Here is an 18,482-nt window from a genome sequence, read left to right as displayed (position 1 = left end):
AGCTAACCCACTCTCTCGTCTAGTCCAATTACTCATGCTGCTAATCACTGAATCACAGAAACGAGGACTGCAACTGTCCTCAAGAGTTCATCAAATCCAGCCCCCGCACTGTGGCAAGACCAAACTAACAGACCATCCCTGACAGGTGCTTCTCTAACCTGTTCATAAAGACCTTCAAGGATGGGATTCCATAATCTCCACTGGAAGCCGACTTCAGAATGTGATGACCTTTCTAGTTAGGGCAGGTCTGCAGTTGTGCTGCTGCCATGCTTTAGTGAAGACACTAAGCTAGTGGGACAGCTTCATGAAAGTTCAGCAGTTACACATCTACCCGTGCGTGCAGGGTGCTGGCTTTTAAGTTAGCACTTGCAAGCACCAGCTCCCTCCCCTGTGCTGCTGCTTCTGTATCAGAGGCAGCAGCGTGGAGGGGCAGGCAGCTCCACGGGAACTGCTATGCATGGGGAGCTGATTTAAGATCCGGCTCCCCATGAATACCGGCTCTCACCTAACCTTCTGCGCTGCTGAGGCAGCTCCTTGTGCGCCGTGGCTTCTGCCTGCCCTCCCTGTGCTGCTGCCTCTGATACAGAGGCAGCAGCGTGGGAGGGGGAGAGGGTCTGTGTGTAACCATGCACTTACTGGTCTTTGGGCCCCTCACTGCTTCCAGGCATGGCCTCCCGCTGCACCCCTTAGGTGGATTCTGGCCAATGGGAGCACAGGGAAAGGCTCCAGACAGCACACTTGCGCTCTGCTGCTTCCCCAGCTCTGGAGGGGCAGCGCTTCTTCCCCACATAGCAAGGCTTGGGGCTTTCTCTCCACGCCCACCCCCACAGCGGGAAGGCAGCACTAGTGCTCCAACCATGCAGGGGAGGGCGAGGCTGCAGCGCCAGGCAAAGGGGGCCTGGGCCGCTTAGATCAGTGCTGCCGGATGCCTCCTCGCCTGCCTTGCAGAAGCGCCACTCGCTGCTCCAGCCCCGCACATGGCTGGGAGGGAGGGAGCCAGTCTGGGCTTGGGAGACGGGCTGGGGTTGGGTCTCACCGGGGCGGCTCAGTGCTGGGCTCAGGACGTGGTCACTCAGGTGCAGTGGAGGCTGGGGTGGCTGGTGGCTTCTGGTGCTTCTCTGAGCCCCGGGCTTCACACCAGCCAAAGCAGCCCCTGGGCTAGGGGACGGACCGCCTGAAAGACTGCAGCCAGGACTGAGTGGGCAAGACCCTTGGGAGGCAGCATCTGCCCAGGCTGGGCTGCCAGGTGGCTTGGCCGGTCCCTAAACAGTACCCAGGGCAGGGAGCCCGTGCGTGGGGAGGGCCTGCGGGATGCAGAGTGACATGATGACATCACTCTGTCATCTCACAGGAAAAGTTTTTTTTATAGAGAGAGAGAGAGATTAGCTCTCCTTCCCCACTAAGTAAAGGGCATTTATATTCTGTGCTCTCTTGCTCCTAGTGTACTTAATGAAATCACTCTAACTCCAGCATCCTTTTGAAACTTCAATTTTTATTTTGAAGTTTGATCACTCACTCTAGCTAGAATAGATCAAGCAAAGTACTATCTGGGCTTTTTAAAGGAGTGGGGGGGAAGGGAGGAAAAGAATCAAAGAAAGGACCCAGTGTTTACCACTATTGAGCTATTAAAATGCCAACCACTAGATGAATCATTTAGTTAGTGTGATCTAATAGAAGATGCAAGAATGACTAACTGCATTTCTTTGGAAGCTTGTTTATTAGTATTGTTACAACGATTAGTCTTCATTTAACTGCAAAAGAATGCTGCAAACGTTCTGTATATAACACAGGGTTTGCATGGTCAGAAGAAGTTTTGACATGAATTGCACTTGACAATACAGTTATTTAGTTAAAAAGTCGTTCCTCGGGATATTGTTTGCAACACTTTATTTAGCCAGCTATAGGTGTATACTTCTGTGAATTAGAAACAACCACTTCTAAATTCTCTGGCAACACTGATCTATTCTATTGCCATAAAATATATTTCATTCTCTCCCTTTTTTCCCCTCTCATGCAAAACACACATATGGGCAACTCAGGTGAAAACTGATACAAAAATTGTTGTTAAAAACTTGTAATTTCTGAGCCTTTCCCTCAACACAACACTCAGTTTCCTAGGCTGCGACTCCTCATTAATCTGTCCAAACAACCTGCCTCAGAACCGCCTTCCCCAGAAGTACGCCAGAGAAGTGGACAGTTTGTAACTGGCTGCAGCAACTGAGAAGTTGGAGAGGGTTCAGAGAAAAGTCACAAGAACGCTCAAAGAACGAGAAACGCTGACTGATGTATGGTGATAGGCTCAAAGAGCTCACAGTCTGTTTAGCTCAAAGTAAAGGTTATGGGAGGAGTTGGTAAGAATCTAAGTATCTACACAAGGAACAGAAAGGTCTCACACAATCCAATGGGTGGAAGTTGAAAAAGTAGACAAATTCAGACCAGAAATAAGCTGTAAATTAACAATGAAAATAATTTCTCTCCCTGTTAAAACAAATTACCCAGGGTTCTGGTGAATTCTCTACCCCTGAGAATTCTTAAATCAATATTGGATGAACTCTCTTCACATTTTAAGACAATCACTGCAACGATATGGGTTTAAAAATATTTTGAAATGAAAGCTGAGATTCTGGAGCACAATTATCCATCAAGGGCTGAATTCTGAGGCAAATTCCATGCCTCTGAAATCATGAAATATGTGGGACTCTTCTCAAATGACCCCTCATTACTGAGCACCTTCTAATTGCATTAAAACATGCAACAAAAAAATAGTTTGACACAATCAACTCTGGATTAAACAAAGACTGTGAATGGCTTGCTAACTACAAAAGCAGCTTCTGTTCCCTTGGAATTCACACCTCCAGATCAGCTGCTAGAAGTGGGCCTCATCCTCCTTGATTGGATCACCTCATCATCTCCAGCCTGATCCTGGCCTGCATATTTATACCTGCCTCTGGAAATTTCCACTACATGCATCTGACGAAGTGGGTCTTTGCCCACGAAAGCTTATGCTCCTACACTTCAGTTAGTCTATAAGGTGCCACAGGACTCCTCGTCGCTTTAACAAAAAAATAAACGTTCCCCTTTGTCTGTGTGTGAGGATCACTTGAAAGGTAACAGGTCGGAGACAGACTATCTAATATGAGATGGGGTTTGCACTTCGTTCTGAATGCGGCAATACTCTATTAAACCATTTGTTGTCAATAGCAATCCAATAAATCCTCTTCAAGCAAATTTGGAGTGGTGATGAGCTTCTCCTTACAAACAGCCCATTCACATGTGTCCCAGAAGTATCCATGTTAGTTTGCCTCCTCTTCCAAATATACATGAGATCATTTGAAGAGGGGGTAAGTTACCATAGGCTCCAATTCCAAACCTATGCAAATTATACCCCGCTGAACACCTAGTTTTCCAAAGAGGCAACCAATGCCATCATCAGAATATCACAATGCCTACAACAAATAGGCAACATCTGACATTGCTGATCATGGGATTCTGCTGTCTTGCCTGGGAGATGACATGGGTCCAGGATAATGAACTAAAATGGTCTGAGTCCTTCCTGGAGGGATGAACCCAGTGAGTAATAATGGGGAACCACAGCTTCATCACTAGTCCCCTTGTAAATTTTCACAAGATTCAATTTTCAATCTGCTCCTTTTCGGTATTTACATGAAACCACCAGCTGAACTGGTCAGATAACATGGACTCAAACAGCAGCAATACACAGCTGACAGAGTTCTAGCTATCCTTCACCACATCACTAAAACCAAGAGTGCCCAGTGCTTGGAGATGAACCACTCTTGGGTAAAGAACAGCTTGCTGAAGCTGAACACAAACAATCCAGGGGTGTGGATGGTGGGTAGAAAAAAGTATTTTGAAGAGCCTTCAGCCCCAGTGCAGTCTCTGCTAGCTGAAGAGAGACCCACAATTAGCCCATAGTCTAGAACAGTGGTTTTCCAACTTTTTTTTCTCATGAACAGTTGAAGAAAATTGTTGATGCCCATGACTCCCCGCTAGCAGCTGTGGGGAAGCCACAAGCCCTTTAAATAGAAGCAGTTGAAAGGGCTTGTGCGTCCCAGGCAACGCATTGGGGGCGGGCTGGGAACTGCCGCACGGGCCAGATAAAAGAGCTAGGCGCTTACAGGTGCTTGCCCATCCCTGTAGTAGTGTCTTCATCACTGGAAGTTTTAAAATCAAGATTGGAAGCTTTCCTAAAAGAGACTTTCTAGTTCAGAGAGTTCAGGGGAGTCTTACAGGAGGTGCTATACAGAGATCAGATCAGATTAGCACAGGGGTACCTCCTGGCTTTATCACCTAGGAGTCAGATTTACAGAATTTAAGGCCAGATTTACAGAATTTAAGGCATACCTAGACTGAGCTCCTGTGTATCACAGGCCTCCAAAGGGTGGCAAAGGAGCTGGGCTTCACACCTAGATGTTCTGGCAACTAAACTGCACATGTAGAGCCCTCCCCAGCACCACCACTCTCATTTTCTTATATACCTCTAGGTACAAGATGCCAAGTACATTTTTCGAGTGCTGAATACTGTGGTGCCTTGTACAGTTGTAAGTATTTATTACAAAACAAAAAAGAAGAACGGTAAATATTCATACCTTCCGTAGAAATCTTGTTTCAAAAATGAAATCTTCTCCACAAACAGAGAAACATTTGGATTACAGTTCCTGGGGTGTATTCATCTTTAAAAAAAACAAACCAAAAAAAACCCCACTTTCTTTCAGTGTGAAGTTCCTCTCCCGTCTCTTTTTCCTGGGAATTAAAGAAAAAGAAAATATTGTTACTATTCACCAAGGAAAGTCACTGAAAGGCTACTCTGGCATGAAGTACTTTTTACTTGTTACCTCTCCTACAGGAAAATTGTAAGTCAAAGTGGAAACTTATTGTAGAGGCCAACATTTTGTTTGGTAAAATCATGATCACATATGAATATACTCTCTTCTATCATGCAGGCTTACAGCTTTACCACTTTTTACTGTAGACAAATATGAACATTTATTCTGGTTTCTGGAAACACAAGGGTTAACAGTCCCTCCCCTCTGCAGTCCTTAGAAATAGTTTGTGAAATACCTACTTCATTCAAGAACACACTTTGTTTTCCTGACATCACTTTAAAAGAAAGTTCTAAGTTGTCAAGGAAACCAAAAGGTCATTTCCCCTTGTTCCAAGAATAATTACAACAGAACACATGTATTACATATTCAGTTTGAGGCCCCTATTAGTTTGAAGGGACAAGACGACACTGGAGCCCAGAGCTGAATATATAATACATTGAAAAGGAGACTCAGACTGAGGAAAACTATGAAAGAAATGTACTTTGCTTAGCTTCCCTTTGCTTTTAGTGAAGTGGTGTTTTAAAAAGATATTTTTATGCACAAATTCACAAATTTTAATAATTCTCTATGGTCTCCAAGTCATTAATGACAATTAACACAGGTGTTTACTAGACGTCACACTGGAAGTATCATATGTTTAAACTTTGATATCTCATTTGTAAAACAGCACAAGCCAAACACAGGGGAGTCAGGAGAATAAGTGAAACTGAACTAGGAATGTTAAATTTCGATAAAATCAGCTAATTGAGTAATCGATGGAAATCCAGCTGCGCCTCTGCCTTTGAAACGTACAAGAGCCGCCCATGGCTCCTGTACATTTCAAAGGAAGATGCACAGACCCCAGGAGCAGACTGCTGTGCCTCTCCCTTTGAAACGTACAAGAGATGCAGGCGGCTGTTGCACATTTAAAAGGGAGAGACATAGCTTCTATGTGAGCAGGGACTGCTTTGGGCCCCACTCCTGCCGTTTCCCCACTGCGCCTCTGCCTCCCCTGCTCCCCCATGGAGACGGTACTGGGGGAAAACAGGTTTTTAAGCCAGCTCCCCCCACCACTGACTCTTGTCCTACCCCTTGTTGCCTCTGATACACCTCCTCCTCTTCCCCCCGCTGCTTCTGTGACTAGTTGAGTAGTAATTCGACTACTCGATAAGCCTAGGCTTATTGGGTAGTAGACTATTTTGCTTACATCCCTAAACCGAACGGATCAATATAAGGTTTGCAATCAAGGCTGCACCATCCCCTACATTTTGTTATGCTTTCTTGCTGCTGTTACACCACCAGCAACTTGTCTTGCTAAACACTGGCCTCATGGGAGAGGCAAAAGTATTTTTAAAAATGAGTAGTCATATGGCATCTTAGAGACTAACAAAAATATATATATGGCCAAAACCCACTTCTGCAGATGAGCTTGAGTGAGTACGTACGGAGAGACAGAGACAGAGACAGATATGTGTTAAGCTCTAAGGTGCCACAGGACAACTTGTCATTTTTTAACATACAGACTAACACGGTTACTCCTCTGAGACTTTTAAAACAGTATTTTTGGCAAGGGAGGTGATCTGATAACAGCAGTTAAAAATATACACATTTGAAGACAGGAGTCCAAAAACTGATGAGAGGGTAACACACCACACAACATGGGAAAATGAGATTATGACTCTAGGTTGTTCCTGACTCCAAAGTCAAACAGATTTGGAAATATGGCAAAGGCCAGGAGTCAGTGAGAACAACCTGCCCAAAGTCACTCTGACCTCATCTGGAATCAAACCTACAAGCTCTGAGGGGAGCTATAACCAGTCCTTCCAGGCAGAGGTATACTGTCAGTAGGATGGTTCAGGACGGTTGCCTCAGGCGGCTCCACTGCAGCTCTTTCAACCATCCTATGGATGGGACCCGTGGGGTTCAGAACAGCCTGGGAGATTGCTGGGGGCCTAGCATGGGGTGGAAGGAGCCCCCCCTACCCCCCACCCCGTCCCTCAACACAGCAGCAGGAGTCAGAGTGACCCTGCAGCCTGGTCTGCTTCACAATGGCGGCAGAAAGCGGAGTACCCTCGCTCCAGCATCCTGCTGCCACGGTGAAGCGGTGCACAACGGGCTGGGAGATGGGTGTCAGGGCAAACTGACAAGGTCGCTCCGGCTCCCAGTCCCCCAATCTGAAACACATACTCATCACCAGCCACATACTCCACAACATAAACACAAACCCAGGAACCAATCCCTGCAACAAGTCCCACTGCCAGCTCTGTGCACACATCTACCCTAGCGACACCATCACAGGTCCTAACCACAGCAGCCAGACTATCAAAGTCTCATTCACCTGCACAGCTATTAGTGTGATCTATGTCACCACATGCCAGCAATGCCCCTCTGCCATGTACATTGGACAAAACAGACTGTCTCTGCGAAACAAAATAAAATGACACAACTCACATATCAAGAATAGTAGCATAAAAGAAAACAGTGGGAGAACATTTTAATCTCCCTGGATACAATTACACACTTGAAATTTGCCATCCTCAAGCAAAAATCTTCAAAACCAGACTACAATGTGAAACTGCTGAGATGGAATTCATATACAAATTTGACACCATCAGAATGGTTTGAATAGGGGCTGGGAATACTCTCATTACAAAAAATGGTATTTCACTTTAGGTATTCTCACCTTGTCCACATCCACCCTGATTAAATTAGCTCTGCTGGAACACTCCCACCTCTGTACCTCTACTATCTGTCTCTTTTTTTCACTTCATGAATCTGACCAAGTGAGTCACAACTCACAAAAGTTTATGCCATAATAAAATTATTAGTCTTTGAGGTGTCAAGGACTCCTTGTTATATCTGATGAAGCAGACTAACACAGCTGCCTTTCTGACACAAGACAAAAGGTTTAGAAGACCTTATCTATGACAGAAGCTTTAAAAAAATGGGCATGTTTAGTCTTGAGAAAAGACGACTTAGGAGGGGTCCTTATAACAGTTTACAAGTTAAAGATTGTTATAAGGAGGACAATGATCAATTGTTCTCCATGTCTTTTGAAGGCAGGACAAGACGCAATGGGCTTAATCTGCAGCAGTAGATTTGGATTAAATATTCTAACCATAAAGATAGGCAAGTATTGGAATAGGCTTCCAAGGGAGGTTGTGGAATCCCCAACAGGGAAGGTTTTTAACAATAGGTCACAAAAACACCTCTCCGAAAGGAGATAGGTTTACTTGATCCTGCCTCAGCATAGAGAACTGAACTAGCTGACCTGTTAATATCCCTTTTAGCCCTACATGTCTACATAAGAACAGCCAGACTGGGTCAGACCAAAGGTCCATCTAGCCCAGTGTCCTGTCTGCCCACAGTGGCCAATGCCAAATGCCCCAGAGGGAGTGAACGGAACAGGGAATCATCCAGTGATCCCTCCCCTGTCATTCATTCCCAGTCTCTGACAAACAGGCTAGGGACACCATTCCTACCCATCCTGGCTAATAGCCATTGATGGACCTAACCTCCATGAATCTATCGAACTCTGTTTTGAACCTTGTTAAAGTTCTATAGCCCCTTCTCCGCATCCTCTGGCAAGGAGTTAAGAAAAACTTCCTTTTGTTTGTTTTCAACCTGCTACCTACTAATTTCATCTGGGGAGCCCTAATTCTTATGTTATAGGAGCAAGGACATAACTTTTCCTTATTCACTTTCTCCATGCGTGTCATGATTTTATAGACCTCTAGCATATCCCCCCCTTTGTCTACTCTTTTCTAAATTGAAAAGTCCCAGTCTTTTTAATCTCCCCTCACAGACTCTTCTTGGAGTCTATGATTCTATCATTGTTTCACTATAAGTTAGCAGCTTGTGCAAGCATAAAAAATTTACTTCAGGCAAAGATTTTTTTGGACTCCATCTCCCACAAATTCCTTTCAAATAAAACTACTTGATGACTTGTGCAGAAAGAGCAAAATTGTTCTCACTGCTTCTTACAGAAATTCAACTAGGCATCTTGCCCGGGTCTGCACTTTTAGGGAATTCGCACATCACTGATAGTGTCTGTGCAGTGGTACTAGCTAAGACCAGTAGTAGGCACGTTTACCAAAGTGTCATCTAGGGACATAAGTGACTAGTAGAGTGATTTCTTGACTAGTTGCCTCCCTCCCCCCAAAGCAGGGTGGGAAGCATGAGCTGGTGCTGGGGGGTGGGGGAGGCTGGCTTAAAAGCCAATTCCCCCCAGCAAGGTCTCTGCGATGCAGGAGAGGGGCAGGGGAGGCAGAGTCGCTTCCGGGAGCTAACCCCGCTGTGACTCTGCACTTTAAAAACCCAGCGGGCTCTTATTATATTTAAAGTTCTGAGCCACAGCAGTTGCAGGGGCGACATGGTTGCAGGGGCAGCCTTGAATATTCCCAGCTCATGCCATCCCTGGGAGCTAACCCTGCTGCGGGATTAGCTAACAGCACCATCCCCAGGAGCTAACCCCGCTGAACTGACCTGGCTCATGCCGCCCCCAAAACCGCTGCGGCTCTGCACTTTAAATGTAGTAAGAGTCTGCCGGGCTCTTAGTACATTTAAAGTGTAGAGCGGCAGCAGGCGTGCCCCCCCATCAACTAATCGAGTAGTCGATGGAAATTACATCAACTACTCGCTTAGTTACTTAACTGATACTTAACTTCCCTAGTGTCAACTAACCCTGCTCAATGGAGATCTAGGTGAAATCATGGTAAAAATGTCAGGAAGCTTATCTACCACCAGACTGCTGTAACCAGGAAGGTACACTCAGATTAGAACAGCAAGAAACGTATTCTATAATTCTCAGTGCAGACACAGCCTTGGTGCAACCAGGAATCTATCAGACTTTTCATAAAAAGTGAAGATAAAACATTCATCTTTGACTGCTCTCCCAGCCAAATCGTTCTGAATCCTTGTCGTACAGGGATGGGAAGAACCTGTACGTTCCTATACCTATACTCATTCTCAACAAACTGTCATTTTCCCAATGCAGAAAGGGTTTTTAATTGTTCTAGCCATTGTGATAAACATGCAGCTTTTATTTACACATGGAATTAACCGCACAAAACTTAAAGATTGAAGCTCAACCTTTTGGAGGCACAGATATAAAGAAATCATGCGATAAAACACACCACAGTCTGAGAATATGCTAAACGCTATGAGTAATCACGGAAGTAAACTGTACCAGTTACTATTTTAAGTCCTTAGCTAACTATCATAAAGTCTCACGTGTAAGCTAATCTAAATATAAGATAACATTTTGATGAAGTTTGGTTAAAACCTCTTTAAAGCTGGTGGGCATGAGAGAACTTTTCAGGATAAATGTAAGAATTTAATCTCATGTTTGGAGTCAGATGAAACACAGCAGCAGCCACTGCCCAAAACACAGGTCACATGCCGTGTTAAGTCAGAAGCTGAGGAATGAATGCAAATGCAGGGAGCTAGGTACTTTTTGGTGAAAATTCATGCATCTGTGAGCAGCAGCACACACTGCCAAGGAAACTGCTAGAAAAGCACCCTGCAGGTGATCCTGAGAGAAAGCCTAGACTAGAGATATATTTTGTGAGCAGGGTGCAAGCTGGAATGAGTCTAGGAAATGTGAGCAAAGAAACTGCCTCCTGTTTGATTACATTTGGTTCCCATTATACTCAGAGAAATGGCACTTAGTTTCCATTCTTTGTAAATAAACCAGACTGCATCTGACTTCATCCTCACTCTCTCCTTTGAACACATACAATCCTGAATCATGGCCAATGGCACAGATCAAAACAGGTAAGAATACTAAAATGGGATGCCACACTAAGCCACAATGATGTTTAAAACTGAATATGTATTAATTGAAATGCCATTGTATGTCTCTTGTCTTACCATCTGCACTGGCTGCATTCACATATGCCCAATCAAAATGATAGTGTAACTCAGCTATACTCAGTCTTAGACTGATAGCAAGTACTTGGCAGAGTGGATTAAAAAAAGCTATTACTTTTTAAATAAAAAATCCAATTTTATTTATATCACATTTTACATTTCTATAGAAATTTATTAAAAATTAAAATTTAATTAGAAATAGAATAAATGCCTAAGCTTACAATAATCTCTTAAAATTATGTAAATTGTATACAAAACACATATTTAGCAGTATATCTTTGCTGCTAAGTTTTTGCTTCTTAGTTTGCTAAGGAAGTCCAAGTACTAAACTAGTGGGAGATACTGGCAACGGACCTGAAACCTGATTTTGCTGAAATACTAAAACCAAAAGACAGCAGTAACCTCTTCCACAGTGCAGAGAGAATAATTTCCTCATTTCAATTTACTTGTTCAGTTCACTGACTAGTTAATTCAACGTTGACACATCAAGCGGGAGCTGAAAATGCAGGAAAGCTGGTTTGTTTCCTCCAATCTATGAATGAAAACAAGGTGCTGGGGGTGAGATCCTTTAGTTCTAAAATCGTGAAGGACACAAACTAGTAACAGCCAGTTCGATCAACTAACTATACATAATACCTCACATGTTTAATAAGTCAATCAGTTTTAAATAAAAAATATTATGTGAATCTCAATTTTTTCTATTTATGCATCATTTAAGGTACATTTATTTAATTATATTATTAAAATACTAGTTATCTGTATTTTCCATTGAATGGGAAATTCCATCCCAACAGATCTTGACACAAATTACAAGTAAAAAGTTAAACATCTAGTAAATAAGGAGTGCATCAGTCACCATTTTCTAACGCAATAAAAAATGTAAAAATTAAGAATCTGAATAATTGAAAGTTGAGCTATGTAATTGCTTAAATAAACATGCAGATATAGTGCATCTTCCTTAGCAAACAGAAGCAACAAAATTAGTAGCATAGAGACTATATTTAGTTGAAAATAAACATGTTTTAATGGCAAACAACTAACAATGATAAACTTTTCTTTAGGAAAATATGTTAAAAGTACAAATGCAAAGCAATTAAAATCAATTACTTAAATCAAGGCTTCTTGCTTGCTCACTTAAATCATGATTAAAATGGTAATTTAAATCACTGATTTAAATCAATCCACCTTGCCATTTGGCCATCATAGGTAACAGAAAAAAACCCAGAATACTATAGACTCTCATCATGACATGTTGTGATCCGTATATGACCTCTACCTAGAATAAGGTCAGACCAGATGACAAGGCCCAAGATTCTCAAAGGTCACTAGTCACTCAGGGTTCCTTGAATTTCTTGTTTGCCCAACTTGAGATGTCTACGGGGATTTGATTTTCAGAAAGCATTCAGCACCCATACTCTAAAAATCAGACTCTCGGGTGTCTCAAGTTGGCCACTCCAAAATTAAATCACCCCAAATCACTAGCTCCTTCTAGATTTCTAAAATCTTGGGAAAATCTATTAAAAATCTTCAGAAAAATGTATAAAACTAACAGATTTTTCACTGATTTGGTGGGAAGCAAGTCGAATAGCACTATCCTGCATCCCATCATTTCTAAACAGATCCCAGAGATGCTTAATGGACACAAACTCTGACCCAATTCCATCCTTCTACAAAAGAATTTCAAAACACAATTACAAAGGGAGACAGCCAAACTGGAATTCATTCGCAAACTCAATGCTAACAATTTAGGACTGAATAAGGATTTTAACTGGTTAACCCACTACAAAGGCAATTTCCCCTCTCTTGATAACCACATTTCTGCATCAATTGCAGAGAATGAGCCACTTGCACCTGAACTGATTAGCCTCATTAACACAAGTAGCCTCTTTCTTTTTTTGTCTACCCCTGCCTGCAAACTACACTCCAATTCATCTGATGAAGTGGGTTTTACCCATGAAAGCTTATGCCCTAACAACAGGGCTCCTTGTTGTTTTCGCAGGACAGACTAATACACTGTCCCTTTGGTGGCCCTTCAAGTCAGCAGAATGGGGTTGGGAGTGCAGGCTTATTTAGAAAATCTACATTATGCAGCTAAATTCAACCTAAACTCCTGGGCTACGTCTACACTGGCCCCTTTTCCGGAAGGGGCATGTAAATGTCACCAGTCGTCGTAGGGAAATCTTCGGGGGATTTAAATATCCCCCGCGGCATTTAAATAAAAATGTCCGCCGCTTTTTTCCGGCTTTTAAAAAAGCCGGAAAAGAGCGTCTACACCGGCCCCGATCCTCCGGAAAAAGTGCCCTTTTCCGGAGGGTCTTATTCCTACTTCAAAGTAGGAATAAGACCCTCCGGAAAAGGGCACTTTTTCCGGAGGATCGGGGCCGGTGTAGACGCTCTTTTCCGGCTTTTTTAAAAGCCGGAAAAAAGCGGCGGACATTTTTATTTAAATGCCGCGGGGGATATTTAAATCCCCCGCGGATTTCCCTACGACGACTGGTGAAATTTACATGCCCCTTCCGGAAAAGGGGCCAGTGTAGACGAGCCCCTGGTGTAGACTAGGGTTGTTAAAGGGCACCTGATTACACCGTTACCTGGTAAGCATCACCCCTTAACAGGTGATGCTTACTGGGTAATAAATAGTTAATCAGTACCTAGGAGCAGCCCTCCACCCAATTCCCCGCCAGGCCCCTCACGCGGAGCTGTCAGCTTCCAGCCCATGCAGGGCAATGGTAGCCTCCACACAGGGACCGAGAGTTGTGATGGCAGCCCCCGCAGGGGACACCGGGAACCGCAGTGGCAGCAGCAGCCACTGTGGGGAGGTTGGGAATCACAGCAGCAGCCTCTGTATGGGGCTGGAAGCAGCTGCACTGGAGCAGCCCCTGCCTGTGGTGGGTGGGCTGCTCTAGCCCAATACCAGCAGGTGAGGGGGCCGCTCTGGAAGCATTTGAGTGGACCCCCTACCTATCCCCTTTTATTCAGTTAAACAGTTAAAAGCAGCGTTAGCACTGCATTTAACCAATACAGGTGTGATGGACACTCCTCCCATGCTTTATTAAATTGATTTATGGACACAAATATGCATAATTGAAAGATGCTTTGGACAAAAATGCACGTAACCTATTAATTTTAATGACAGGCTGTTAGACCTGTGTCTTATTTTGGTGTATGTAGCACTCTTGTATGTAAAAAATTCAAAATATGGAGTATGGAACGGTTTATGGTTTTAAATGTGCAAATGAAAGGCATCAGGGGTGTTTCCCTCAATGTCTAGGTGACCACCTATAATCAGCCTCCTTTTGTCCTTTAAGTCTTAGCAGTGGTTGGTCTTAGGAAGACATGTGACCACCCTAACTGGTAGGGTCTGACCAGGTACTTTTCCATGGCAGGGTGGAACGTAGAGACAAAGAATTCCCACCCAAAAGGAAAGCTATTTAGGATGCAAAAATCTTCAGAGTCTTGGTCTTTGGCTGGCATGTTACTCCAAAGAGAATGAACCAGAAACCCCAGGGGAAAAAAAATCTTCCTTGGCTTGGAAGTTTAGCTGTAAGAAGAACAATTTTAGGGTAAGATTGTAATAAGTTTTAGGGTGTTAGAACTAGTTACAAATTTTCTGTTATTTTAAATTTGTAACTCACTTTGCTCTGCCTGTTTTCACTTGCAACCACTTAAATCCAACTGTATGTACTTAATAAAATCACTTTTATTTACTATCAGACCCAGTGTAAATAATCATTACCTGGGGGAGCAATCAGTGGGTACATCCTCCTTTCATTATTAAAGGGGGCTTACCTGAATGATTTAATTGGAGTTCTGATCCCATTTGGGGGGTGGGTTCCCTAGAAGCTGGCCCCAAAACTACATTCTCCTAAGACCTGAAGAGTTTCAGTGTCTGTACTGCTCTTGGGGGCAGGGGAGCGGTGGTCTCAGCTCTGTGCCTTGGCTGGGGGAGGCCAGGAGATCTGGCCCTGAGGGACAGGGGGGTGAGAAGCCCCAGAGAACAAGGAAGCGAGTGTCTGGGGTTTTGTCAGAACACCGGGAAATACCCCCAAGGGTCTCCTCACGGAGTGTGATCAACAGGATTTTACATCCCTAATGTAAATCAGGCCTCAGAGACATCCTGAGCATGCAGGCTTAGAGCTACTGTAGGATAATGAATGGACTTTCTATATGTCTGGCTGATTTTCACATACCCACCTATGTTGAATGCAATTTGTCACTCCTGCCCATAAGTAATGTGATTTGAATACTGTAATCAACCTGCACCATAAATCAATTCAACTTTGCAAATAACTTTTTAGATTTACATACAACTATGATGTGGTTTCTGCCTATATGTGCCTATTCACTTTGTAGTCCAGCAAACTAGCATTTCAGTATTTACATCAAGAAACTCAGATACTTTTCAGCTGAATGCTTCACTATTTTCAGGAAGCCAGTTTGCAGTACAGAGTAAGTACAAATTTAATTAGCAAATGTGTAACAAACAACAAAAGCAGCTTACACAATCAAATTTAAATCACACTATGATGTGATGAAAGCTCCTTAGAAAACTGCTTTGAATTAGGAATGTTAAAATGTGTTTAATAAGTGACTGAGTAACTGCTGAAAATTTTGGTTAGATGTGGGGGGGGGCAAGTGGTTCCCCAGGTGCTGGCGTGCACAGGGAGCTGGCTTAAAAGCTGGTTCTCTGTGCATACCAGCTCACCATGCATACCAGCTCCCACCTGTCCCCCACCTCCCCACTGCTGACTCTGATCCACAGACAACAGCACAGGGTAACAAGCAGGTGCTCCCAGGGAGTCAGCTTTTAAGCTGGTTCCCCCCCTGCACTGCTGCCTCTGCGATACTGGTACAGAGGCAGTAGCACAGAGTGGCAGACAGCTCTTTGGGAGCTGGAGCATGCGGGGAGACGGCTTGTAAGCTGAAGCCTGCATGTAACCGTGAACGTTAACCGATGAATCCAGGCTCATCAGTGAACTGTGCACCAGGTTACACTTTCACATCCCTACCTGGAATGTCCATTTATTATGAACTGCTGTGGAGAGCAGAAATCTTAAAGGTGAAAAACACACACCTTTTCTGACTCTAGGAAAATTATTTTCTATCTTCTCTATTTAATTTTAAGTTCACCTATTTACCTGTGTGTCTGTATTGCTGACCTCAATAAAATCATTTTAAGACAGTTTATAAGAAAAATTATATGCAAAATAAAGATGTGATATATATACAGAAGTATCATAGAGATCCCAAATGGAAAACACAACATATCCATGTGCATGTAGAAAGCCTTAACTTTTCATCTAGATAAGTTTTGCTGATGGGGCAAGAGTGTTTGTTGGTGGCTGTTTTTTGAGTGGTGGACTGATAAAACACACTTGACCTCCCGGATTTAGAGTTCATACTAACAGTAATCTGAAAAATGTTTTTTCTTTTTATTCTGTACAATACTTTTTTTAAAAGACCTACTTTACAGTTATCTTAATGTCTATTTTCACAGTGTTGTCTCTGAAACCCAACTTACATCTGGAAGCCTCTGGAATATTTCTCTTTGTACAATCAGAGAAACAATTTTGCAGAGTAAATGGAAAAAGGGGTTGGTTCCAAATCCTTCAAGAAGGCCTTGGCAGGCTATTGCTACAAAGTAGCATATGCTGAGTTTTGTAGCCCATGAATAGCTAAAAAAAGCAGCACTGCTAAATTGCTTGGTGGTGCCCATTAACAGTTATAGGCTTACGAACAGCCGAAATATGTCTGGCTAGTTCCTACAGCAACATCTTCCTTTGCTCCAACAGCAGCAAGGGGGGGAAAAGCTACAGATTCTCTGGGCAGACTGCCAGGTAACCTTAACTTGACAGGAAGAAACAGCGAAGAAAAAAAAAGACTGCTAACTAAAAGATGCTTGTTCTCTCATTTCTGTTTCCTTCTCTCTCCCTTTCATTATGTGTCCTTGTTTATAAATTATTACTCCCCACTTTAAAAAGATCACTGTGCACAGATGTGAAACCCATCGCACCACCAAAACCTCCAAAGAGAAAAATTTATCTGAAAGTTTCTTTTATTTGAATTAAAGAAGTCCAGACAACTGTACCATTGGTATTTCAGCCTGCTTGCAGGTTAGAAACAGAGCCATACTTGTCACTCACTGGCAGCAAGGAACTGCCCCTTCCCCCTTACATTTCCTCCAATTAAAACAACTTCCAGAGTCAAGGTAATTTCATTCTATTTTCCAAAATTACAGACTGAATTACACATACATTGAAGAAAAAGAACAATTTATCCTACTGCAGATCACAGGGACAATTTCCCCTAATGAAATAAACCTGAAGCTTGGTTGCCAATTTCCATCTCTACTCCAGATGATCCCTTTTGTCTCCAAGAAGAGCGAGATCTATGGAAGCTGTTTCAAGGGAAGGACATTTGTAAGGTAAGCACAAAAAAATGTTCCTATTCTTTATTATACTAAGATGCACATATCTATTACTGTGATTTTCATAGCAGTAGCCTCCACAGTAGGAAATAGGATAATCCTTTAAATTATCATTTAATTCTCATTTCATCTGAAGAAGTGGGTGGTACCCACAAAAGCTCATGATACCATCTCCATGTTTTGTTAGTCTTTAAGGTGCTGCTAGACTATTAGCTGGTTTTTAAGTTTTTCCAGTTACAGACTAACTCGGCTACCCCTTTGAAGCCTTTAAATATGGATATTCAGAATAGTGTAAATTACATTTCTTCTCTTCCGCTGGGCAATGAGAAAAGGAGAAGACTTCTGTCAAACATGGCACTGGCTAACGATTGGGTGACCAATATGAAGAATCTGGTGAACTGATATACTTTTAAAAATTAAATTTTTACTGATGGCTATCTGGCTGCCTAGCAGATCTCACTATAGGTTGAACCTCTCTCTCTAGTCCAGCACCCTTGGGTCCTGACTGGTGCTGAACCAGAGAATTTACTAAACCATGAGAGGTTAATATTGTCTAGCAGCATTACCAACACTTCCTCTGATTACTGGGCTCTCAGAAGACTTTTAGGGGTACATTAGAGCTAAATAACAGCATAGAACACTGAGAGCCAGGACTGGTGGCTGTAAACAAACTTTATGGGACTGCGAGAAACTTGGCCACACTCATCATACGTGAACATTCTGCTAACTAAAATCATGCCAGACCAGAGTGTGCCACGCTAGAGAATTTCAACCAGTGCTGGAGATATGACTTCTCTGCCTTGAAACGGTCAGCACTTCTGCAAATTGGACTTTGATGCTTGCAGAAGGAAGAATATTTCATGAATTTGCAACTGTAATATAATTCATGCCCAACGTAAATCTATTTGTCAGAATTCAAAATGCAGTACTGGGTCTCATTCAGGAAAGTTCCCAGAGGGTATGTCTACACTACAGAGTTGTGTTGGAAAAAAGGCCATTTTTCCGACAAAACTTGAGGAACGTCCACACTACAACTGCATTCTTCTTCAAGAAAATCAAAAGAACAGAGGGGTTTTTCCAGCATTGGTAATCCTCATTCTACAAGGAAGAAGCATTTTTGCGAAAGAGCTCTTTTGCAAAAAGGCATGTGTGGGCGGGGAAGAGGGAGTTCTTTCGAAAGAAGAGGAAAGAGAAAAAAGCACAAGTGCCCTGGTGGCCATTCCATCCATAGCAATCACAGCTTACATACGAGAGAGCGCCCATTCAGTGTGGACGCTATCTTTCGAAAAAGGAGATCGCTTTTTCGATGCACTTTTGCTGTGTGGACGCTCTCTTTCGAAAGATCTCTTCTGAAAAAATCT

General features: G+C 43.0%; 1 protein-coding gene across 3 annotated transcripts in view; it reads right to left on the bottom strand.

Annotated features, from left to right (window-relative positions):
• Window positions 1-18,482, bottom strand: part of PPP6R2 (protein phosphatase 6 regulatory subunit 2) — a 149,873-nt gene that overhangs the window by 102,358 nt on the left and 29,033 nt on the right. For all 3 annotated transcript variants that reach the window (XM_075924308.2, XM_075924312.2, XM_075924320.2), the window contains exon 2: window positions 4,608-4,761. The gene's annotated coding sequence lies outside the window, so the exon portion shown is untranslated. The remainder of the gene's footprint in view (window positions 1-4,607; window positions 4,762-18,482) is intronic.

This window comes from Pelodiscus sinensis, chromosome 1 (assembly GCF_052426305.1).
Source record: "Pelodiscus sinensis isolate ZL-2025 chromosome 1, ASM5242630v1, whole genome shotgun sequence".
Lineage (NCBI taxonomy): Eukaryota > Metazoa > Chordata > Testudines > Trionychidae > Pelodiscus > Pelodiscus sinensis.
The sequence above is the reverse complement of the archived record's forward strand: the minus strand, read 5'-3'. Positions and strand labels throughout refer to the sequence as shown.